Raw genomic sequence first — 25,093 nt, forward strand, 5'->3', positions numbered from 1 at the left:
ATGGATCTTGTCATGCTTTCTCTTCTGCATCACTCTGTCAGAGCTGTTTGGGCTTTCTGATGGCATTTCTTCGAAGTTAGTTTACCTTTGTTATTGTCTCAGGGATGTCACTCTGGGTAGCAAAGTGGACTTTTAAGTGTGGTTGCTGCTCTGCAAGGCTGATGTTGGGAAAAGCCCACCTTGGTTTTATAGGACTTCCATAGTAAGGTGGCAAGAAGACTTCCTCTCCAATGAGGAGATGTTGCATTTGGCTTTGGGTTGCACTGACAAAGCCTGCAGATAGTCTGGATGGAAAGGAGAAGATCAGGGGGAGAAGGGTCCTTCAGGGTGGCAGGTGAAGGACCAGCCAGGGCTGGGCATGTGAGGTGTGTACAATAGACATCCATTTGGAAACTTAACTCTTTAATTTCCCCTCATCAAGTGGTTTGAAATAATAATAATAAAAGCTTTCTCATGGGGATGTGAGCTGTAATTCAGGGCAACCTCTTTCATTTTGCATTCTCTCCTGCATAAACTTACTGTCTCTTTTTCCAGAAGAAGCTGCATATGAGACCTGTAATGAGCTGCCCTGGCAGGACTACAAAGGGCTTCAGAGGAGCAGGTACGCCGAGGATGAGGTAAGTGTTGTCATTTGGGTGAAATAGGTGTGGAAAGTGCACTCTGCACACGTTAGTCTTCAAAGCCAGCAATTATTACTGCATTTGAGACTGTATCAGCAGTCAGGGCTGCGATTCAAGTCAGGCAGGAATACTTTGTGTAGGGCTTTTGTTCTCCAGACATCTCAACTCCCCATCGGTTCGCCCTGTCGTAGCTGAGGAACGCAACTGGAAGTATTGTGGCTTTGAGTTGGCAATCATTTTCTGTGTAGCCCTGTCTTTGATGCATTCATTCAGGGTGCCCTGTGAGCCCAGGAATATGACTAGACTGTAATTGCTTTTAATCGACAAACCATGAAAAGAGAAAATGAGAAATAGGGTGGGTGGCAGCAAGACGGATCTTGCACAGTGCTGGCAGCAGAAAGGTCTGTCTGTGTGGTGGCTCCTGGCAGGTCTCAGCTCTCCAGGAGAGTTGCTCTTGGTCTCATCCCTCTTCCTTCTGCCTCTGCAGTTACTGCAGAGCCTTGGAGTTGAATTGATGTTGTGGGGCAGGTGTCTCCAAGATGATGTGTGCTTTTTATCCATAAGCGTGTGCAAAATAGTCATTTGGTGTACAGAACGAAAAAATAGCTCTCAAATGGGGATTCATAGCAGATATCAAAGAAGAGGTCAGTATGTGCTTTTTTTATAAAAGAGAAATGGGTGAAGTGACTTGTCCTGGGTCACCAGCAATCTAGGGACAAAGATAAAATATATTGATGTGCTGAGTTGGAGCTACCCAGCTCCATTATCCCCATGTACTGGTCTTTAATAACTAAATCATGACTTTCTTACATAATTGGTCCTGGTAAACATCTAGAGCAGAGAGATTTGGAAGCGATGGGGAGGTGTTCAGTAAGGGAAGCTCCTCTCTAGGCTTGGGGATGCTCAAGCGTGTCAGTGTTCCCCTGTGCCTTCAGAACAGGATGCAGCCATCTCCCTGGAGCATGTGTCCCTTCTCCTGGGGAAGGATTCCCAGAATGGTTGTGATTGTCCCTGGGGTTCAGATGTTGGCACCTCTGCTGCCACCCTCATCCCTGGCTGAGCTGCAGCCTGAGGCTGACTCCTCAGACAGCCCCAGAGCCGCAGCCTGGCTGTCTCTAATCTGGGGAATGTCCCTTGTTGTAAAATGTGGGGTCACTTTCCCTGCTGGGAACAGTTTTAAAGAGCGGAGGCCCTGGAGGAACACACAAAGGCAGCGTCAGACACTCCATCAGCCGCCATGGCCAGTTTTATTTCAGAACATAATAGCAGTGAGGGGAGACGATCTAATCTCTCTGCAGAGGCACTTGAAACTTTTGTCCCTAAAGAGCTCTTGTGCCCTGGAACAATAAATGCCATGGATGCGCTGCCAGCCTGGGCTTGCTAATTGTATTCAAACCCGTGGGCATTTCTTTCCCAGGACTGGTGGGGTCTCGGCACCTCTTTGCCACTGCCCACGGGCTGTTGGTGGCCATCCCGTCCTGGCGACGGCAGGTCTGCTGGCACGAGTGAGGGCTGTGGGGACCACAGGGGCCAATGCTTCAGCTGCACGATGACGTCTGGGCCAGAGTGTCCCACCACACAATGCAGCAGTATGGTGGAACACAGGAGGAATGTGGCCCCGGGACTCAGTGTCGCCAAAGGCAGTCGGGGTCTCGCTGGAAAGGTCAGGCAAACGAAACACAGCAGAGCTTGTCTGGTGGACAATAAGGGATGTGTTGTTGCAGGATGAATGAGCTGATCTAGTGGATGTCAAATGTTTACTCTGGGTTTCCACAGAGCGGTCAGATGAGGACTGATGCCTCTGTTCCTCCTCTGAGCAGTGATATGACTGCTGTAGGAGCATCAGGACCAATATGGTGGGGTGGCCTGAGGTGAGCTTGGGTCTTCCCATGTCTGCCACCTTCTTAGCCAAAACTAAGCCAGTAGCGCTAGCAGGGATGACAGATGTTCCCATTATCCCATTCAAACCCTCTCTCAGGCTTTGTTTAATGAATGGAAGCATCTGTCATTAATTCTGTTGTGCATCCTAATGCCCTTCAACACATCGAAGGTCCAACAGTGCTGACTGGGATGAAGAGCTGGGTGGTGGTGGTTGGGGAGGTGTCCATGTTGTCTGCATGGAGCAGTTTCCATGTTGCTTATGGGTATAAACTCCTTCTGTAAACCTGCAGGCAGAGTATGTGATGAAATCATATAGCAATCCAGGTGGTGCTTTGAGGTGGATCTCTGAGCAGTACAGAGATATCATTAACACACTCAAATGCACAATTGGATCAATGGGTTTTTTTTCTGTTTAGCTTAATCAGGCTCTGGACCAATTGGAAAAAGCTTTAATGTCAGCGTACTGTGAGAATAAAGGATAATTTCCCTGAGCTGCAGAAATAAGATGAAGGATTTCATCAGCACCCCACTGCTGCCTGTGGGATATTGGGATTAGCTGACCTCAGACACTGTTGTGTGCCTGTGATGTTTGTCTGGAGCTGCTTGTCTGCACGGGCTGCCTGTAGAAGGATGCATCCAGGGCTGTGGATGCTGCTTTCACTGGCTTGGGAAGAGAGGGTGGACACTATCTCTGGCAGCTGTATGAAATGAGAGTGCCAGTCCCATGTGGGTTGCAAAATATGGGCAGTATGGTGTTCACCATCCACAGGCACTGCAGTAATGGGGTGCAGGGACATGGTCCTTCAGCAGGGCACTTTGGAAAGAGTAGTGTGGAGCTATTAGGGCAAGTGAGGCAATACCACGTGAGAGCAGAGCCCTGCATCCCTTCTGGAGGGGAGTCAATACCAGCAGCTCAGTGGCCAGTTGCACATGTGCAACCTGCAGGAATGAGGAGGTTTGCATCCTGGAGAGCATGACTGGTGCATCGCGTCTGCTCCTCTTGCCAATGCTACAATCCCATTTATTAGAGAGAACTTCACAGGTTTTTAATATACCTTCTTGGGTTTAATTTACAACTTGGAGAAAGATAGACAAGGTGACAAAGTGAACTGAAATCTGAAATGGCTTTAATTGCAGAGAAGGACAGTTTACAGGCTTCAGAACCCAAGTAATTTATTTTAATGATCTCTGCCCTCAATGCATAATTACCAGAGCTGGTTTCAGTGGAGGTATGCAGTGAGAGCTGGTTGGACCTGTTCAGACTGCAAAGCTTTTGGCAAGTAATATTCTGAGATGAAAAAACGAATTAAAGGCAAAATATATTGCAATGTCAGAAACGCTTCTCACTTAAGACACTGCTTTTTGCTTAGTTTCCTAGACACAGCTGTGGTCCATCTAAAAGCAGCAATCCAAGGCATGTGGCATACCTGGTTGAGTTTGTTTCCAGCGCTACATGGTAAAACACTTGGAAAATCCGTAGTAGTTAACACAAGGGCCAATGGGTAATATGTCCTTTGAGGAGAGGAGATGGAAATGCTTTCTTTCTCTGCCATTCATTACACTAATTGGTTGGACATTTGGGATGGCAGCAAAAAAAGAAATGTAGACTTCAAGAGAAATGGATGTTGCTTTTTTAGCATGAATATCTGCTTTTGGCTACTCATACCTGAAGCCAGCTGGAGATTACATCCCCTGTGGAAAAGGGGCTGTCTGTGAGTGGTTCCAAGCTGCTTTCATGGCATTTCGGGTCCCACAGTGCAAAAAAAAATGTGGATGCTGTTGGAGCCTCTTATTGGGTGATTGGGCACATGAGTGTCTTGACTCTTCTGATTTAGCTGCTGTGGCTGTTTGTGTGGGTATGTTCTGTCATGGGTGGCTGCTGGAGGTGTGGTGAGACTTCATTTAGCTTCTCTTTGAAGGAGGTTGTCTTATAATTACCCAACTTGGCTCAGCTCTGCCTCCACATCTCCTCTTCTCTAGTGTCCAGGAGCTCTCCAGCTGAGCTTGGCCTGGCTAATGCAGAAGAATCTCGATGCCTTTAGAAACCTGAGTGTGATGCTGGGCTCTTCTTCTGGCAGGGTGGTAAAGGGGTAGGAAATTGGGTGTAACCTGAAGAAGCTGGAAAGCAGTGATGAGCCCAGGCTGGTGGAACTCATGCCAAAGAGTGGGCTCTGCAGCCAGGCTGATGCGCCTTCCTGCGGGGAAAGGAGGAGAAAATACCTTTTTCTTACAAGGATCATTAAGTTCCTTGGACTAGACAGTTGTGGCACAGAGCTCTCCAAGTGCAGCCTTCCTAGGGTGTTTCTGGATTGTTTTCAAACTTTTTTTTTATAGTCACAGGGATGGGCTGTGGACCAAGTGATCACAGGAGGCCTTGAAGTCTCTGTTGGCTCTCTCTGTGCAAAGTGGTCATGAATACGTGGCAAAATGGGATAAAATCCAAAGGCACCTGGTCCCTCCCTCTGCCTGCTGGAATAGGCTGGCTGGGATTTTATGTGGCCCTTGCTGAAGTCATCAGCACCAGAGATTGTGGTTTCAGGAGTGCTGTGGGACATGAGACCCTAAAATCCACCTATCCCCTAACTTCTCAGACCATTGGCATTAGTTATGGGCTGGATGGATCCACTGTGAGTGCTGGTGAACTGTTTGTATGCAGGGACACATAGCAGCTTGTTCTGCTGCTGGCAGCGGCTTGCTGTCATGGAAAGCCAGGGATTTAAAAGATAACATTTCCTAATGTTGGCATTTTGCTGAAATGTTTGAGCTTAATTGGTTATCTAAATGATTTACTGCTGGACTTGAACTGCAGCACATAGAGCTGGTGCTGGTGCAGCTCTGGGTTCAGAGCCACTGGTGATCTGGGTGTTAAGACTCACCAGCAACAAGAAATGGTAAATTAACTTTCCTTGGTAGCTCTGTCTCTTTCTTGGCCAGATGGGTCTCCAGAATGAAGTGCTGTTGGCCTGAAGAATGAAGAAGTGACATTCCTCCCCAATATGAGGTATCACAGGTCCATCCAATGTTTGGACACAACCTTTCTGGTCTGGTTCTCATCCCACCTGCAATGTCTTTGGTTTTTTTTTAGTGTGGTTTTAAAGCAATCTTAAAAAGAACATGAAGGATACAAAATTCAGGTCTTAAAATTGGAAAATACTAGAATAAAGCTGCTTTTGTAAACTTATTTCATCTTCCTTGTGCACTATCATACCCTGATATCCAGCCTGCTTTCTTCTCTCTACTGCTGCTAGACATGAGTGGAAAAAAGGGATGGAAGAAGAGGCCATCTGGCCTTTTTATGCTCCTTTTCATGCTTGGCTGCATAGTGGTGCCAGCAGCTGGGAGATGCAATGAGGACACTCCTATTTGAGTCTGCATCTTCGCTTTATGGTAGAGGTAGCCATGGGAATGGTGTATTGTGTGCTAATGGGTTGTTGGATGGATGTGAGGGGAATGCTCAGGGATGCAGATAGTGTCTGGCTGTTGTACATCTGCCCTGGGATAGCTTGAGGCAGCAAAGCACATGGAAGAATTATTCGGAGTAAAAATGGAGTGGGATGGGTGATGCCCCACAGAAAGTTGGATACCTCTGCCAAGGGGCAAGGCTCTTAGGATTTGGCCTTCCCATTGCTGTTCACCATGGGCTGTCTTTCCTAATCCCTGCTCTGGGAAGCCTTCCAAGCCCTGCTTTGCACCTGATCCCTCTATCCCATGGCAGGTCATGCTCAGCGTGCAGGTACCCAAATCTCATCAGCACTGTCCCTTCTTGCTCTTCTCCCTGGTGTAGCCAGTCCTTGGTGCAAACCAGCCCTGGAAAAGTTTTTTGTCTAAAGCAGTTTTGCAATGGCCCTTTGAGGATCATGAGTGAGGAAAATCATGGAATCCCAGACTGGTTTGGGTTGGAAGGGACCTTAAAGCTCATCCAGTTCCAACCCCCTCCCATGGGCAGGGACACCTCCAAGCCCCTGTGTCCAACCTGGCCTTGAACATTGCCAGGGATGGAGTAGCCACAGCTTCTCTGGGCACCCCGTGCCAGCACCTCAGCATCCCCACAGGGAAGAACTTCTACCACAGGATGGCTCAGGCTGGTTCTTCTCCTCATTTCCAATGTCAGCTCCTACTTTTTAGGAAACGGATCTTTTTGTTTTGACATTCAGAGGTCAGAGGGGTTTTTCTGCTTTTCTTTTGACCTGAAGTAACAACAGTTTCCAGACAATTCAGACTTAGGAAGTGGGGATCAAATTGCTTTCTTAAGCCTTTGGTTTTTTTATACTGGGGTGTGAGAAGTACAAGAAGGATCTTGTTCAGACCCTCACTTTGTGATTTACATCCAAGCCAACAGAGCAAGGCTTGGAACTGCAATACTGTTGGAGGGAAAAAAGGGGTGGTGGGAAGGTTGTGGGATTGGTGGTGCTGCTCAGCAAACAGAAAGAGGAAAAGGAGGGCAATTTCTCATTCTGTTTCCTAACTCCAAACATGACCCAAAGTTTTTATAAACTTTCTGCTCAGGTTTCAGGAAACTGCAAATGAAACTGCATTCCTCTGCGTGTTGGGCTGGGGCTTTTTCTCTTTCTTTTTGAGATGTAATAAAACATCATCACCTACAAGTCTGAGGCCTTTAAATGTATTCTCTGGAGGGCAGGCGAGGAGTGGAGGCAGGTTGACTGACAGCTGGAATAAAGCTTCTTTATTATCTCTGGGATTATAATTTCACTCTTTTGGGTGCTGGAGCTATGGGAGCTTGGTTGTCTCTATTCTTGCTGGATTCATGTGCAAGCCAGATACTGCAGTAATCATGCCTATCCCTCCCCAGCACCCTGTCTGCAGGGGAATGCTTCTCAGCTGAGGACGCTGAACTTCTCATCACCTAAAAAAATACAGCCTTGAAGGCCTCAAGTGTAACTAGTGAGAAAAAGACATGTTAAATAAGAACATAGAAATAGCAGGAGTAAGGTTGGATCAAGGGCCAGGTGCTGCTGGGGATGGAGCAGCTGTGGCAGAATGTGCTCTCAGCATCATGTAGCTTCAAAGGGGTCTGTCCTACGCAAATTCCTTTGACTCTTTAAATTGGTTTTGGTGTCCAAAACTTACAAATCCATGAGCCAGTAGCTGCTGTGGAGCTGAAGTTCACAGGCTTACCTGGGGAGAGCAAAGAACTGTGAAATGGTCAGAAATGGTCTGAGTGGAGGTAGAAGCAAGTGCAATAATGCTTAAACACAGTCATGTACCATGTCTGTGGCTACTTAGAAGCAGTTTAAGCATGGAGAGTTTAGTTATGTGAGTTAATGCCAATTAGAATAAGTTCACTTGGACGTTCATCAGTAATCTTGGGGGCTCATGTGGGTGCAGTGGGGCTCTGGCTGCTGGAGAGGAGTGGGGCTGGGAACAGAGATGGTGAAGAACAGATTTCATCTGAATGCTGTTGTTGTGCTTGACCCAGGCATAAAGTAGAAGTTGGACCTGTTCAGACCCTGCTCCTTAGCAAATCCATCAGGGCTAGTAAATGCCTGGTGTGCAGAATTCTTGGAAGCTAAATTGCTCTTAATTATTAATCTTTAGGGTTCACTACAAAAATAAAGCAGTATATGTGATACTCTACAGCATATATGTGTACAGAAAAGACCTTGAGATGTTGTGTGTGCTCAGCATATTGTGCTGTAGACCTCCTGGGACTTGTGGTGCTGACCATGATTGAGTGCAGACCTCATGGCATGTCCTTTTTGCCTCATTGCCACCCCACTGATGCATTAATAGCAGCTCCTTGCCCTGCTACCCCTCTGCTGTGGAAACAGGAGCAGCACTCTCAAGAGAAAGCTGCATCCATGAGAGGACCCAGCAGAGTTCATCCAGGCCCTATGTAAGAGAGAGCAGTCCTTAAAGGCAACCACTGCCCAGCACCAGAGTCCCAAAACTGTTCAGCAGAGGCAGTCAGATGCTTGGTTATAATTAGAGAAGACCCGTTACTGGCAGACACAGGGTATATTTACTTTTAAAGCCTGTTGCTGACAGTGGGAACATGCCTCTGGCAGGAGATCTGAGGCTCTGGCCATGTCATTCAGTTGAAAAAGGGATTTACTTCTTTCCAAACCACACCAAACCCCCCTGTCCCACCTCCTCCCTGCCAAGGACCGGGCACCATCAATGAGGCACTGAGCTGGAAGGGGGAGGGCTGTTATTTACACAAAGTTTCCACCTCCTTCCTTCCTTCCTACCAACTCCCCATGACCCAGACCTGCCTGGTGAGGAAAACTGCTCCCCAGCCTTGCCAATTCTGGGATAAATAGGTCATCCAAAATATGCAAAAGCCAGTTCCAAGTCTTTCAGCAGTCGGAAAGACCTCAGAAGTCTTTGGATGTATAAAGCCCATAATGGCTGTGTTACTTCCAGCACGGTTTTTGAAGCTCTGGGTCCTCCACAGTGGTTCAGGGGCAGTGATGTGGCAGATGAGAAAGCAGAACGTTGTTTCTAGTTTTATTTCATCCATTTACTTGTTCAGACCTTTTCAGTGGTGATGGCAGCTGTAATCTACATCATTACAAACCCAGCATTTTATACAGCCCTGTGGATGGGGTCTGTAATCTTTTGATTAAACAGAGAAGAGTCCAGCCAAGGATATCTTCATTTAAACCTCAGTCATGGCTATAATCTTGTGGAGCTGCCAGATTTTGGAGGCTGATATAGGAAGGTTTCCATGTGGAAATTCTCTGGCATCCTGCAGTCACTGGCAAAGATTTACCTGTTTTTCTCTGACTATGCAAAGTGCCTCTAAAAAATAAGATTTGAGTAAACGTGCCATGTAGCTGTTGAAAATCTCATCTATGTTCATGCATCCCAGTTTGATTTGCTAAAGATCCTGAAATCTACTGAAATCCTTGGTTAGTTCTTTTGTTTTAATACCTCTTTTTCTCAGAAATTTTCCTTTAAATGGTAACGAGTTGGTTTTCTTCTGAATGAATCAATGAATGTTAGCATCTGATGAACCTGCAGTCATCAGAAAGCCTCCATCTTAAAATTGAATCATTTTTTCAGTGTTAAGAGCAGGTTTTGAGTTGCTTTGTGCACTGATATCACAACTGTGTATCCTGTAGCATATAAGAATGAGCTAAATTGATAGAAAATGATACCTAAGGTAGTATTTCTTTGGGTTCTTTTATTGCTTCCACCACTGTCTTTGACAAACTTCTGCTCCCAGTGAAGGTTCAACCTGTTTGCAAGTTCGCTTGTACTTGGGTGATAAATAGGATTTATCATGAGTCGGACCCAGATAGTGTAGTAGTAAAACCTTTGCGAGCGTCTCTGTAAGTTCCTGACTGTGCAGAAGTGATCTGTGTGTTCCTGTGGCATTCCTAGTGCTGCAGTAATATTACCCATGTTATAAGGATTCTGACGGTGGTGTTCAGGGAGTCTTTAATCTACCCACTAGTCAAATAAGATACTTATGCCATGGTAGGAGCTGGCAGCATCTATATCTTGGAGAGCTTATGCAGGGTATCCCTTCCGCTAAAACAGATTTGAGTCTTTAAGAGTGTTCTGTCTGATTTTTAGAATTAATTACTTTCTCAAAGAACCTGTTCTAAGGGAAACCTTCTTGTGCATTAGTGCAGTGGCTGTTGCCTCCTGTTCTTGCAGGCTGATTTCTAGCAGCAAGAGCCAGGCAAATGCCCAGGTTTTGCTTTTGTGCTGTTACCACACAGAAACAAGCATTGTGCAGCAAAGGCACTGGGCCTGCGGTAGCGAAAGGTGGGAAATAAAGGAAGTCAATGTTGTTAGTGAGCGTGGAGTCAGTTATCAACAACTTCCTGACATTGTTAGTCCTCGCTCCATCTGCAGTGCTGCAGGCTGGCCCCTGTCCAGGCATAGTCAGCAGGTATTTCCCTCCTGCCCACAGCTTCATCCATCAGCATCCTCCACCAGATCCATCCTGTTGCGCTCTGAGGAAGCATTAAAAACAATAACGTGAGCTATGGAGTGACCCTGGGTGAGAGCATCTCTGCACCTGCTGATCCAGGGGTTGGTGTCTAAAAATGCCCTTACCTTGGGGCAACTGCTGGAACAAATGTCTGGCTATTTGGTGATAAAGGAACCAAAACCAAACTGCTGCTGGAGGATCCACAATTGGGATATAATGCTTAAAGTGACGCAAGAGAGTCAAGTTGTACATTTCCTATTTTAATACACCAAAGTCTTAAATCTGTGAAATGACAACAGTCTAATTTTCTCACTTACTTTCTGAGCTCTGCTCTTTTCCCAAATACTGTTTAGAAAAAGTGGATTGTTGGGGAGGTTGCAAACCTCTCTTCAGTGCTATTTCTACAATGAAGTCACCCGTATAAGATAAATAGTGGCTGATCTCTTGTTAGTGAAGTACATGCTTTCCTTCACGCTTGACTTGAATGGAAATGCAAAATACTCTGCCATCTGCTTCCAGCAAGCGGATGGAGCAAAGGATGCAGCCTCAGGGTCCTTCATCCCAGGCTAAAAGCATTGCCTGTTCCCTTGCTGGTGCTGCATCAGTGAGGAGCCCCACTGCTGCCAAAGTGATGGGCAGGGGAATAGTTCTCAGCACAAAGTGGATTTTTTTCTTTCCCTAAGTGCTTGCTCACTCACCATAAACACCAATTGCAACTCGCTGCAGAGATGAAGTTTCACACCAAAAATGCCTGGAGGGGGCTTTGCCCAAGTGTTCTTCAGCCTTGTCTTGCCATAGCATAAGAGCTGCAGCCACAGGGAACAGGTTGTATCTGTACAGAGCAACCCAGCATCCTTCTCTTGGGGTACAGAATGTTGGCTGCTCTGGGTAGATTTTAAGCTGTTCCACAGCTGATGTGACAGACAAATACCCCAAAGTCGTTTTAAGTTTCCAGCCACGGAGCGTAATTATCACACATTACGCTCTGTTTATTTAAAGAAGGGAAAATATGTGGCAATCAGGTTTTGTGCCAAGTTACAGGGGGAAATGCTTTCTAAAAAAGTAAATATGCATGCAGGCAGCTGGTGCACACGAGATCCTGGAAACAAAAGCAAGTCGCCCTCCTGCCGGCTACGGAGCCTGCGAGGATCCTGTGCAGCTCCACAGCTCTGCTCTCTCTTAGCTAGGGGAAAATGATGCAAACAAAGGCATTTAATTTCATGGAAAGCAAGAGCATCAGGCGGGCAGCTGATGAGCAGCGAGTCTGTGCTGAATCACTTGGAGAAAGGCTTGTTCTTGAGGCCAGCTTCCCCGTACGTGGGATTTGGGGTGGCACAGAGGAGTGGGTACTGCTGTGCTTCGGGGCTGTGAGTCTGCCTGTTTCCCCAGCCACACTGAACTTTCTCCAGCTCAACATTATCACTCTTTATTTCAGCAGTCCTGGCTTTTCCGCTTGTAAATGTGCCTTTTGCTTGTATACACCATAAATATTTTAAAATGGGGTCTTATCTGCCCCGTATCTGGGTTTGTGGGAGGGAAGTGATGGTTGTGACATTGCCTGAGCCTTGTGGGAGAGCTCAACTCTGATCCAGCTTTCCTGGTTGAATGGAGGCAGAGATGAATTAACCAGCTGGGTGCTGGGGAGGGATGAGCACAAGCTCAGGATGAGTCCTGGGCCACAAGCACCACAGCTTGTGGCCCAGGACTGATCCTCTGCTCATTGCCCATCATCTGCTCTTTCAGGAGGTTTGCAGACCTCGTGAGGGTTGTTTTCAATGAGTGACTCTCGGAATAGATTGTGTGAGAATGCAGCTCCTACTTGGAATGCAAAAAGATTTGTTGTTCTACCTGTTTTCAGGAAAAAGCATTAAAATGTGACCTGTGGGTGCTGGACTGACTCTGAACCCAGAGGCCAACCTCTCCTTCCCCAAAGCCCTTATTCTGTTTTTAATAGTTTATGAACCATCTGATTAGGGGGTGTCTGTCTATTTCTAAATGTGGCACTTGATACTGTGTGTGATGCCAGCTAGGAAAACCAATTGGTGTTTTGGTCCTGGGTCCTCTTCATGGGAAGGATGAAGGACCAGGATCGTTGGAGCTGCCCAGCCAGTGATGGTCAGTCACTGCAGTAGGGTGATGTACCCACTCGCAGCAGCGGCAAACCCTGCACTGACCCTGCTCTGGGTACCAGAGGAAAGTGTGTGCATTGCTGCTCACCAGCCATGCAGGACAGGCCAGGGTACTCCCCAAAAAGTCCATGCCAAGTGTTGGAGTTACCCACACCAGAGTTAAAAACCCCCAAAACCACACACCCACCAAGCAATATTCTTCCCTGTATGGAGCAAGGATGTGTGAAACCCACAGCATCTGGGGTAAACAGCTTCACCATTTAATCTGCACCCTGGAGAAGTCCCTCTGCAGGCCCTGGCTTTAGGCCATAGCCTGTGGGGGAATTGTCAACAGAGCAAAAATATATGCAGCAATACAGCAAAAAGATATATGCTATCTGGGAAAGATGCTTAAATCAAATGGTTGTTGGGCTCAGCAGAGCTCAGTCATCTTTTGCATGATCTAGCAGGGAGGATGTTATAAAGCAATGTAATTCTGCAATATGAAGCAGGGAAGATGAGATGAGCCAAGGGCCCTGACCTTAAATTTTATGAGCAACTTATTGTTTGCAAAGAGCGGGGCTGGGAGATGGGAGCAGGATTCCTGCCATTGTGCCGAGTCAGGGAAAACGTGGAGATCTCCTGAGTTGGTGCTCACTAATCCATAGCATTTTCCCTTTGGGCTTCAGCATGTCTGTTGTGAAGAGAGCTAATATAGGAGGTATTTAAAATATCATATTGAGTATAAAAAGGCACAGACTGCATCTCTGCAGTACCCAAACACACGCAGAGCTGCTCCAAGGCTGGGATAAAGCAGTCGCAGTGGCTGACCCTGACCTTCCTGCATTATCTGATGTTCTCAGCATTTATAAGCAAGGAAGAGCCAGTGGTTGTCAGACCGACTGGCTCCGCTCGGAGCTCACAGCCCAGATGGGAGGCGAGACCTGCCCTCCAAGCATCCCAGTCCTGGGGTCAGCGAGACGAGTCCCTCCTCCCCGCTTTTTCCCCCAAAAAGTCCTGTACAAATTGCCATCTGGAGTGTTTGGGCAGTGTTTCTCAGTGGGTCACTGGAGCTGGGACCATCCTGGACAGAGAAGGCACCGGGGAATGTCTTGTGTTGCAGATGTCTCCAGGGTGGCTCTGAATTGGCCACATCCTTTCAGTGGTGCAGCAGGGCTCTGGGCTGTCACTGGTCAGCCTTTTTCTTTTCATTTCTAGCCAGAAAAGCATCAAAAGCTTGAGCTGTGACAGAGCAGGGCTACAGTAATGTTACCAGGTTCAGAATGGTGTCTGCTCCCCATGAATGCAGATGCTTCTGACCTCTTCTGTCTGGGGATAGATGCCTCCTGTCTTGTCTTTTGGTGGCCCAGCAGCAGAGAGCTCCCACCCCCTGTCTGGAACACTGAGCATGTTTATTTAAGCTAAAATAAAGTGTTAAAATAATTCTGTGCAAATGTTAAGTGAAGGTGATCAGAGTTTGCATGACTCTACATTCGTACTATGGTTTCTTTAAGGCAGAGGAGTTATTTTCATTAACTCTTCAGTGCTTACTCTCTGGCAGGAGGAAAAGTTGGATTAGCTAAATGTTGATGTACAGACTTTCAGCCCTTCTCAAGCTGTTTTAAATCAAAGCAGAGTAGGTAAATGTTTGGCTGCGTTTCCTGCACCGGCCTCATTGTCCACAGCCTGCAAAGTAGCACAATCCAAAGGGCAGCTGTTAAACAAAGTGAAAACAGACAACAGCTGAGGAGCTCCCCAGCATCTGCTGCCCAGTGCTGGGGGAATCCTGCCTCCTCACCCAGCGTCTGTAGGGACAGTCCTTTGTTAAACCAGACAAAGGAGCTTGAGGCTTTGGGGAAGACAGCATGGGCTGGGGGTTGCTAAATGGGTGTGCATTGGGATGCAGTGGTACCCAGGCTGATGCAGTTGGGATGCTGCCCTACCACTGCCCTGCACTCCTGCAAGCAGACCTCTGCAGGTTATATGAGTTTCTTCATAGAATCCTATCATAGGATCATAGAATGGTTTGGGTTGGAAGTGACATTAAAGCTCATCTAGTTCCAACCTCCTGCCACCCTTTCCACTAGAGCAGGTTGCTCCAAGCCTCATCCAATGTGGCCTTGAACACTGCCAGGGATGAGGCAGCCACAGGTTCTCTGGGTAACCTGTGCCAGCACCTCAGCACCCTCAGAGGGAAGAACTTCCACTTAATATTTACTCTAAATCCACCACTGTCAGTTTATTCTTTTCTTTTCCCTCTCCTTCTCACCCAGGGACTCCTCTGCCAAACCACAGATGGAGATGCAGGTCCATATTTATCCATCCAGACCATAACAAGAAAACCGATCAGGTTTGGCTGCTCTGAACGCGGCTGTTTTGGTAGAATTCCTTGCAAGCTGTTACAGGGAAAGGTAACAGGGTTATGTTGCTGAGTATTTATAGGAGCCATAAAGCTCAGGAATTCGTCATGTCCGTGACTTAAACGAGGCGTGGAGGAATTCACTGTCTCCTGCCATCCGTGTGCTGCCAGATTAGGTGACAGAGGCTGGGTTTGTGGGAGAGTGCATGGAGCATTCTTACTCCTGCCTTTGATGGAGATGCCTTAAGGAAAGAGGGTGATAAAAAGCCATAGGATTCAGTGGATGTTTCTCATTGGACCTGCAGAAGTGTCTTCCTCCAGGTTTTCTGCCAGGGCAAGCCCATTTCTGGGGCTTGGCAAAGCAGCTGGTTTCTCAGGCAGGCACTCTTGCATTAACACATATAATTAATAGCTATAGCGTGTCATGACATTTTAAGCTTAAAGATGTTCCTTGAATTACCATGGGATTTCCTCCACTTCAGCCCCATTTTCCCAAGAGCTGGTGTGAGGGGACAGGGGATTTGTAATTGGTGAACCCTTTCTCCCGGGCTTTGGGCTTCCAGCTGCCATTTGTGGGCAGGGTGACATGGGCTGTGCATGCATGAGGTTGTTTCAATTGAGGAAAATCTGGCTTATTTTTCCAACCAGATTACCTGCTTAAAGGCTTCACCTGCAGGGGCCTGGCAAGGTTTGTACCATTACTGATCGCATCCTCAATTTGTTTTGCTCAAACCACAAACTCAGTAAAATGGGAAAACAATTCCACATATCTTTTTACTGTTGTGACTTGCAGTCTGGCCACGATAAACCCCGTTTCCGTCTCCAGGTCATGGCTTAAGCGGGAGTCACACACTTAAAATGAGCCGGGTTTGTGTGTGTGTGTTTCTTGTCCTTTTGCAATTCCTGCAAAGCGAATTTAATGCAGTTTCAGTTTGAGCACAACAAAGTGGAGCTGCAGATCAGAAACACATGTTGTAAGTGCTGCAGGCACTGAGTGAAACCTGATCTGCCGAGGTTTCCCTTAAATCTGCACTTTCTCATTTGGCTCTCATATTAAAGCTGTATTTCAGAGCTGTCTAACCCTCTCGAAAGATGATGAATAACAATAAAAACATTCACTGGAGGACTGTCATCGTTTCCAAAGGAAGTGTAATAAATACTTTACGACAGGACTTTTTTTCTTCTTCTGCGTACAGCCATAAACTAGTTTTAAGTTACAACTTATTAAGCTTCTAAACAATTAGAGCTTGGCTGTGGAGAGGGCACTGGGGCTGGTCCATGAGCTGGGGTTAACCTTCCTTTTGGGCTCGAGGGACCTGGAGGGCATCACTTTGCTTTCATGTGCCTCGGTTTCCCCTTGTGCTGGTTGAGCTGTGGGTGTTTATGGTCACTGAAGTCTTAGGGGGTTTAGGTGAGGCTCTTGTGGTGCTGATAACTGATGTACCAGCATCTCCCATGCTTGGTGCTTGCGCAGACAGGAGTTCTCCTTTCCCTCGAGGGTCCCTGTGTGTGTCCCACACTGTGTCCTTTCTGCTTCTTAACTTGGTTTAAGATGTGCAACTATTTGGTATCATTAATTAAAACCAATATATTCTGAACACTGTGTGCTGTTGTCCAGCCACAGCCTTTAAATCTGTAGAGGAGAAGTGCTGTTGTAGTGCAGTGTTGAGGACACTGGCAACTGATGTGATGTGATGCCATACATGTGATGATTGTTTCTATGGTTCACCAATACATTCCTTTCAGACAACAGAAATTAATTTGTGAGCCAAAAAAGTGTATTCCTAATGAAGCTTTTGCCCTTCTTGCTAACAGCAATCCCAATTCTGATGATCTGTCATGTGTAATCCTCCATTCTTTGATTTTTCTCATTCCAAATATTTGCTGTCTGTGTGATTACATTGCTGTGGAGATGTTGCTGGAGAGGCTGGTGAAATAAGAGCTACCCCATGAGAAACATGCTTGCCCTTTGCTGTGTGTTTATTCAGCCCTCTGTGTTTGGGTGCTACTTCTCAGCCCCAGCACCCAATCAAAGGAGTCTTTTTGGGTGAAAAAATGACAACGCCATCATAGCACAGAAAGAGTTGGTATAATTCATTGTTTCATGCACCAAGACACTGTGCTGACCCTCCTGCCAGCATCCAGCTCAGGGCATCCCACTGAAGGTGTTTTGAAGGTGTGCAGGAAGAGGAAAAATTAGGTTGATGGAAGATACAGCAACACATGCAAAAGCCCACCCTGAGGTCTGTAATAGGTGACTACTCACAGCTTTTTCCTTACATTTAATTGTGAAAAGTTCACAGACCTCTACTCCATGAATGTTGCTTGCAGTTAAGGTTACAGAAGATGCAGGGTCTGTAGCTGTGTTAGTGTTTCTTTCCAGTGTCAGTAATTTGCTAACTGGGTTCTAACAAACTGGAGTATCTTAGAGTATTCAAGCTGAAACGAAAATAAATGTCTCTGGTTTCACTTTATAGCTGAGTGTATTTGTCTTCTAGTGCTAATCTAAGTGGGGATTAGATTTGCTAGAGGTATTTGCAATTCAGGCCTGTTTTCACAATGAGAAAAAACAATTTGCCATTGTATGAAGATCTCTTTATGCAGTCACACACTTCCCATATTGCAAATGACCTTTTCGTACTTACTTTATGCTTATTGAGCTCTTATCTTTATAAATATTAGTACAAGTAGCAAAGCAAAGACTGAGTCTTTGGACTGTACCTCTCCAAGCTTTCCAAAGCTTGCAGAGTCCTCAAACCTCTGCTTGGCTGGATTGGCACCCTAAGCCAAGTGATGGAGGTGTCTTGCCCATCAGTCCCATGGCTGTGATGTTTCATCACCTCAAAGTAGAAATCAAAGCATCAGGATGACCCCTCCAGTCTTGTTTGCTCAGAGCTCCTTTGCCCTGCACACACCAAAAAGTGCAAGTACAGTTCATGAAGTATGTTGATTTGCAGTGTGTACCAGAATAACTTGGTGCAGGAGCTCTCAGAACCCAATTCAAAGTTCAGTGTGTGATGAGTGACTGGGCTCCAGCATTGGTGGACAGTGTATTTTGATAGCTGCCTCATTTTGAGTTTTTATTGATTCAAAAGGGGAATAGCAGATTTATGAGGAATTTATGTTACTCAGTGTTTGTTTATTGTGCCCAGATGAGCCAATTTTTGTGCTCCTTAATGTTATGCATAAGTAATTGTGGATACATATACATAGAAGCTGCCTTTAGATGCAAGGTCATTTGAAGAGCCAGCACTCCTCTGGGTGCATGTGTGACAGAGAATGGTTTGGGGATTTGCTTTGATTTCATGAGTCAACATTGAGCCTCTGGGCATAAGAGGGCACTGTGGGCTCTCCTGATAGCAAGTAGTCACAACCCTCATCCACGATGTGGTCTTCTGAGACCAGGTTGTCTGAGCAGGAGCCAGTTGTGGGGCTGAACCTGGGTATTTGCATCGTGTCATGATTCAGAGGATGTTCTTAATTCAGGTGGGCAAGATGCTCTGCTAAGATCATTGCAGGCTGGGCTGCTGAGTCCAAGAAGACCACCATGTAGAAAGGTCTCTGCAAAGTCCAGAGAGCTCCTTCTGTCCAGAAGACTTGGGTCAAAGGCTAAACTGGAGCTTGAGGGAAGAGGACACAAAAGGGATGGGCTGGACGGGACAATGAATTGTATTCTTGTGTAACAGACCTGCTCCTGGGAAGGCAACTGCAGGGAGGATGTAGTGGGTGGGAGAGGCACTGTGTCCTGGCGCAACGCTTTGCTGGTCAGAAATCACACACAGTACACATTTTTCTTCATTCCTGTAAAGCAAAACTGGCAAATAGAGGCTAATATTTGAGAAATGGCTGTGCTTATGGAGAAAGGGAAAAAAGGCCAAAAATAAAGCAGTGGCAGTACAGGATAAAACCAGGAGCTTGTCCTCAGGGAAGTAGTGCACAGGGTGGCTGCTTTTGCACTGCAAAGCATCTGCTCCTGAGTCAGATCAGAGGCTCAGGCTTGGCCCCTGGGTTCATCTTCTCCAAGGTGGCCAGGGATGTTCACTTGCTCCCCATCCTTAGGCAGACTCCCTGCTTGTCAGGGATTTATAAATCTTCCTGCTCAAGGAAAGCTACTGGTGCTTGTGTGTTGCATGGATTTGTATTTATCAAAGTAACAGACTCAGTTTCACAGAAGCATTCCCAGGTTTAATGTTCTCCTTTTCCATTTGCCAGGCCCAGGGCTGTAACATCAACTCCTTTTTTCTTTTCCTTTTTGCTTTCTTTCCACATTGAGCAGAAAACTGTTTTTTCCATTGCAGTTTTCACAAGGTTCAAACCTATAACGTCAGCAACGCCCAGACATGTCATCAACTGCTCTTGTGTGTTTGAGAGTAGCATCTTCCCCTTCAGAGTCTGAATCTGGTGGAAGCTCAGGGGCACAATGCCTGGAAATGAGCAGGTAGTCATCTTGTGAAGTTAATTCAACCTTTTTTCACCATCCTGGTGATTACTGTCCCCAGTGTATAATGAGCGTTCAGTGTGAATTGAGTGTATGTTGCACGTCTGAAGCTCCAAGAAGTGTTTCAGGGAGCAGTTAAGTGTTCAGTTGAATGGGACTGACTGGATGAGCTGTGTGGAAGCAGCTCTGGTTGCTGGTCAGGTGAACACTTGGATGCTTGAGAGGGTTCAGGCACGTGCTTTGAAATTAATTTTCCACAAATCCATGTGGCTTTGAAATTCACTCCCCACAAACATTCCTGCTGGGAAAAACTGATCTTGAGAAGGTTTTTGGGAGCTGGGAACTAAGGGCAGTTTGCTTTGATATCCAGACTGATTACAAAGAAATGCTGTTATCTAGGCTCACTTTAAATAGGTACCATCTGTATATTCAGGTTCCGTTAGAGTCAAAGCGATTCAATTCTGCTCCCCTTTACTATCAACAGGTATTGACTCAGGTGGGATCTGGACACGCAGGAGTCTAATGCTGAGCCCTGGGTCTAATTCCTGTATGTGAAATCTGGAATCTGTAGAATTAATAGCGGAAAAAAATGAATCAGTTGGTACTTACCTGTTAATTTGTTTTCTTACACCATGAAAAATAATTGTAGGAGAGCTATGTAATATATGAGCCAGGGTTTATTGGCTGGCAGCTTTACAGAGATATTTCATTAGCTGGCAAGAAATATAGTGCCATTACTGGAAGTAAGATAGCAGAATGGGGAAGGTATTGAACCAGAGGTGTGCAGGCACCAGGCATGTTTCTGACCCCTCCATCCTCTGGCTGCACAAGGGCATTGTTCTCCCCTTTCCCGTCTTGTAAGTATCTGTAGCCACCACTGGAACAAGGGCTCAGGCTGCTGCTGGGATCTGACTCTGGGATTAGACTGAATATTGATAAAATAAAGCATTTCTCAATGACCTGTGCCATCTAGTGGCAAAGCAGAGCTGGAGCTGGAGGAGCAGCAGAGTTTGCGCAGAGAGCATCGTGGTGAGATGGGTGCCCACCACGCTGGTGAAACCCACTCCTGCAGACAGTGCTGTTGGTGGGTCCTCTCTGCAAAAAGCTTCATTTCCTGTGTCAGATGCAGCATTTGGGGTTTTGCACCATGACTGTGCACTCTGTATCTAGTTTTCTGTTTCTGCTCAATCTCAGTGCTGTGCCTTGGATGGCTCAAAAAGAAGAGGCAGGGATGTGTGTCATAATGCGGTGGTGGCTGCCTGCTCCATGTCCCACCAGGGACATGGGCCACAACCCGATTTCCAGCAGTGGCAAAGAGGTGCCCTGCTCTAAATGCCTCTTTCCCCCAGGCACACACCCTGTGGGAACATTAGTCACCATTGCAGCATCCCAGCACCTGTGAGATTTGCTTTGGACATGTGCTTAGATAGGAGAACCCACAATCTATATTTAGCTGCTCTGCACAACCATGAGGATTTCTCCAGTTTTCTCTCCTGGGCTGCAGCTCAGCATGGAGGGAAGTTGTGATGATGTGGAGCTTGGAGCAGATGACAAAGAGAAGTGCCTGGCACTAGGCAGGTCTCTGAAGCTGTAGCTAGCAGATGGACATGCTCAAGGTGGGCATCACCGATGATGCCCAAGGCCCAAGAGTTTTAACACCAACTTTTCGACTCAGCTTTGCTTGGAAGTGCTGTGCATTGTCCAGCATCTGTTGAAGGATCGTTCAGTTTTGAAACTGGTGTCGCTGGCAAACTTGCTGAGGGTGCACTCAGTCCCATGGTCCATGCTGTTGATAAAGATGTTAAACAGTGCTGATCTCAATGCTGACACCTAAGGAATGCCATGTGGACATTGAGCTGTTGACATGTATGGTGTTGTATAATCTATCTTTTTGATATGGAGCAGCTGATCTCTGTTTTGGGTGGCAGACTAAAGCTGCATGGCCAGCTGTAGGTTTCTCTTAAAACTGAAACGCAAGTTGCACATAAGCTAAAACAGGTTGATGAGTCTATAGCCCAAAAAAGAACCTGAAACAAACCATCCCATTAAGTTGTGTATTTACATTGCTATTTCTAAACTAATGCTCCCTGCTATTTACCAAGCCTAAACCACAATATTTTACCAAGTGCTCCAGAATTCGAGATGCATTTTTGCAACTCCAAGTCAGTGGAAACTTAGCAGTTTATTTTTCCCTTTGGAAAGTAATTGGTTCCTATTTTTATCCTGGTTAAAGCCCACAGCATCACCCATCAGACTCCTGCAGGCAAACAGTTCTTCCACCCTTTGCACCAAAACTACTAGGCTTCCCCCAAAATCAAACAGTGAATCGTTACTTTGTGACCCCGATTCACTGCTCTGAAATAGAAATGGAAAATGCCACAGCAGGAATACAAGGATCTGTCAGTAAAGAAAACCAGGCAGACCATTAAAGTACATTTAATTTTGGGTTGCTGGATATAAACTGATCTTTCTTAGAGGTCTGGATGAAAGAGGCTGGATTATCCCATGTCTGACTACTCCATTGTTTTTATACCTTCCTCCGAAGCATCCGGTGCTGGCTGCTCTCGGAGACAGGATGCTGGACCAGCTAGACAGTGGCTTTCATCCTGCACGGCAGTTTTGGTACTCGTATAAACGGTCCCAGTCTGTAAAATATATTGAAAAACATTTTTATAGGAACTGGTTTCTGTCCTCAAAGGATTCCTTCAAGCCCATCAGCAGTTTTTCTTCAAAGACTTTCTCCTGCTTTAACCCTCTGGCTGCCTGATGGGAACAGCCTGTTCCCTTTCCCAGGCATGCCAGCCCTCTGCAGTGCCTCTGCATCCAGGATCCCATGAATAGAGGGTTTTGGTTGTCCAAAAGCTCTTCATTAAATCCTCCACTGCTATCATTTTCTCCTCCACAACATGGGACTTCCCCTATAAGGCAAGGATGGAGAATGAGCAAACATTGAATCATTATCAGGCTGCTACAAGTTAAATTCCTTGTGCTTTTGGTTTTATAGCTTAGTGGGTCTTTCACTCACTCTTTTCCGTGGCTTGCTCAGCTTGCTTACGCAAACTGAGTTCAGTGGAGCTCCAGCCCCAGTGCCCACAGGGATCTCTCTGACATTTTCCATCAGCAGAAGTCCTCCCTTGCTACTGTGAAAATTATTGGGCAAAATGCCAAGAGATTTTGCACCAGGCGGCCCCTGGCAATGACCCAACATTTTTGCTGGTTCCAAGACTGCTTAAATAGCTCTTGAACACAGAAAGGGCTTCACTGCCTGAATATTCCAGCTTCTGGTTAAATATTCAGGTAATCCTCATTGGCCAGGCCCAGTGCCAGACCTACCCCGTCTCTTTTCACTGGTTCATCTCATCACATGGAAGGTGCTCTGTGCCTTGATGAAATGAGCGAGGTCATGGGGTGATGCAGCAGTGATGTGACATGGGAGAAGGCTCAGGTTGTGCTGCCAACAGCACCTTTGGGTGCTTGGTTGAAGAAATGCATTTTCTCCTGATGCTTTTGTGAACCAGCATCATCTCCAGTGAGCTGGGAATTCCCCCACTGCTTTTGTATTGCTTTTAAGAAAGGAAGAGTGAAGCATGTGGTATAAACAGTTTTCAAATGAAAGTTTTCCAGCTAAAGAGTCATGCTCTAATCACAGTCCCAGTGGATTAAGCTGACACGAGCCCCACATTTGGCTCTGGAAGTGCTAATTAACAATAATGTGAGTGCATCTGGGTTGTTATTTCTTTATCTGTCAGGAAACAGTCCTGTTGTAGCTGCATCAGTGGCCTCTCCCACATGGGATGTGCTGATGTGCTTGCCCCAGATGCCTCTGTGGATGACAGGAAAGCTTTCAGCTCAGCTTCACTGCTTTGAACTTCTGATTACATACATAGTGATGTTTTGCTTTAAAGGATAATGGTTCAGCAACACACACGAACTCTAGCAATTCCTTTTTCCAAAGTATATACATGGCTTAGGAGCAACATCCCTTTGATTTTGGCACCAAACATCCCAGTCCTAATCCATTGTGGCTGCCCAACTGAAACCCATATTCGCTCCTTGCTGTTGCTTTCTCCCAAAGGTCATGGAGAAGGAACAGGGCAAAAGCCAGTAGCACCTCCCTACAGCCCTCGTGGGCATCAGTACATCCATTACAAGCCCTGCTGTCCCACAGCTCAATGCAGCTCATGACCAGGTGCAAAAGGAATATTGGGGTTTTTCTTTAAGCCCTTTATCCCAAGGAAATGGACAATTTGCAGCCACACGTGTCTGTAGAGCCTCCCCGGTGACTTCTGAACCTGTAGCTGATTGAAAGCAAATTTGCCAGAGAGGCTGGGCCTGGAGGTGTATGAGGTTTCTGGATGCAGAGTGAAAGTAGATGTTGGGGCCTCCTCAGAACCCCAACAGAAGGAAATCCATCCTGCACCGAGCAGTCCCTTAGGATGGCAAGGAGGCTTAGGAAGCCCTGCTCCATCAGTGCCACTGTCCATGGAAAAATGTGTTTTAAGTTGTCCCTAGATTTCTATGCCATAATTATTATGAATGCAAAGAGAGATACCACGGTAAAGTAACAGATGCATTGACTCTAAGCTGAACAGTGTGTATTGAATGAAACAGCCATTGTGCCACATGATTGTTAAATCACTGGTACAGGGATTGGAGGAAGATGAGATGCAGCCTGCTGCTGCTTTCTCCTGACTCAGTTCTCTGGGTACCACCCCGGCGTGGGGAAACAGCATCTCTCCTAATACACAGCCTTGGTTTTAAATACTGTGTCACAACTTACCTGCAAAAGGTATTATTTGAAATATTTGCTTTTGGTTTCTCACACTGATCTCTGGTTTTGTGCATCTGGGGATGAAGCTGGCAGGGCACAAAGCCTCTTCTTTCACACAGGAAACCTTTCTGCAACCCTTTCAAGCCAGCCTTGTACAGCAGTTTCATGCTACCACATGGGAATCCTGTGTTTTCATCCTGCTGCACTCAGCATCCTTCAGGTTTCAGCTGTAACACATCTCTCCTGCAAATCAAAGGCCTTTAAGAAAGCTTTGCATAGCTGAATTTGGATGTTTAGATGTATTGTATTAGAGTTTTCACTTGTAGACAAGCTGATACCGTATCATGATCCCTTGTGAAACGGTGTAATGTACTGGGAAAAGGCCCTGTTGGTTTTTAAGGGGTGATGGAGAGCATGCATGGCAAGCCTGCGAATCCTGTTTTTGTTCCTGTGGAGCTGTAGATCAGGTCACAGCACGAGCCATGCCAAGCTCGTGGAAATACAAGAAGCTGTCGAACTCGAAAGCCAAACCAAGTGACAGCGGGAAGGCCCCAGCCAAGATGCAAATCCTCATTTTTCCCCGCCTTGACAGCCTCGCTGCATGGCAGGTGAACAGTGAAAACTGTTCTGTCTCCTGTGGCCTTCTCGGCATGGGGCTCCATGCGAGCTGGAGGAGCTGATCCATGGGTCTGGCTGTTTGGGATCTTGCTAATGGGTGATGGCAGCAGCTGTGATTGCTTCCAGTTTGCAGCCAAGGAGAAAAGAGAGTATGAGGTTTGTTTCAGCTCCAGTGCTGCCAGGGAGCCTCCAGGTATGGGTTCTAAAGGGAAATATTGAGGCAGTGCAGCTGGAAGGTGTGAGCCAGGGATGCATTTGAAGCAATCCTGGGCAGTGTCAGAGCCAAGTCCAGAGGGCTCCAAGCCTCATAGAGCCCCATAAGCAAAATTCAGTCAAAGTCTTGTTTGCTTAATGGACCCTTGTAGATAAAACAAAACCAGCATGAAACCAGT

General features: G+C 46.5%; 1 long non-coding RNA gene across 1 annotated transcript in view; it reads left to right on the plus strand.

Annotated features, from left to right (window-relative positions):
- Positions 1 to 529: 529 nt before the first annotated feature.
- Positions 530 to 25,093, plus strand: part of LOC130610530 (uncharacterized) — a 63,010-nt gene continuing 38,446 nt past the window's right edge. The window contains exon 1 of the long non-coding RNA XR_008975067.1: positions 530 to 617. This is a non-coding gene — a long non-coding RNA (uncharacterized LOC130610530). The remainder of the gene's footprint in view (positions 618 to 25,093) is intronic.

This window comes from Pezoporus wallicus, unplaced genomic scaffold, assembly GCF_028554395.1.
Source record: "Pezoporus wallicus isolate ANWC-B61680 ecotype Strahan unplaced genomic scaffold, APGP_CSIRO_Pwel_v1 contig_14831, whole genome shotgun sequence".
Taxonomy (NCBI): Eukaryota; Metazoa; Chordata; class Aves; order Psittaciformes; family Psittacidae; genus Pezoporus; species Pezoporus wallicus.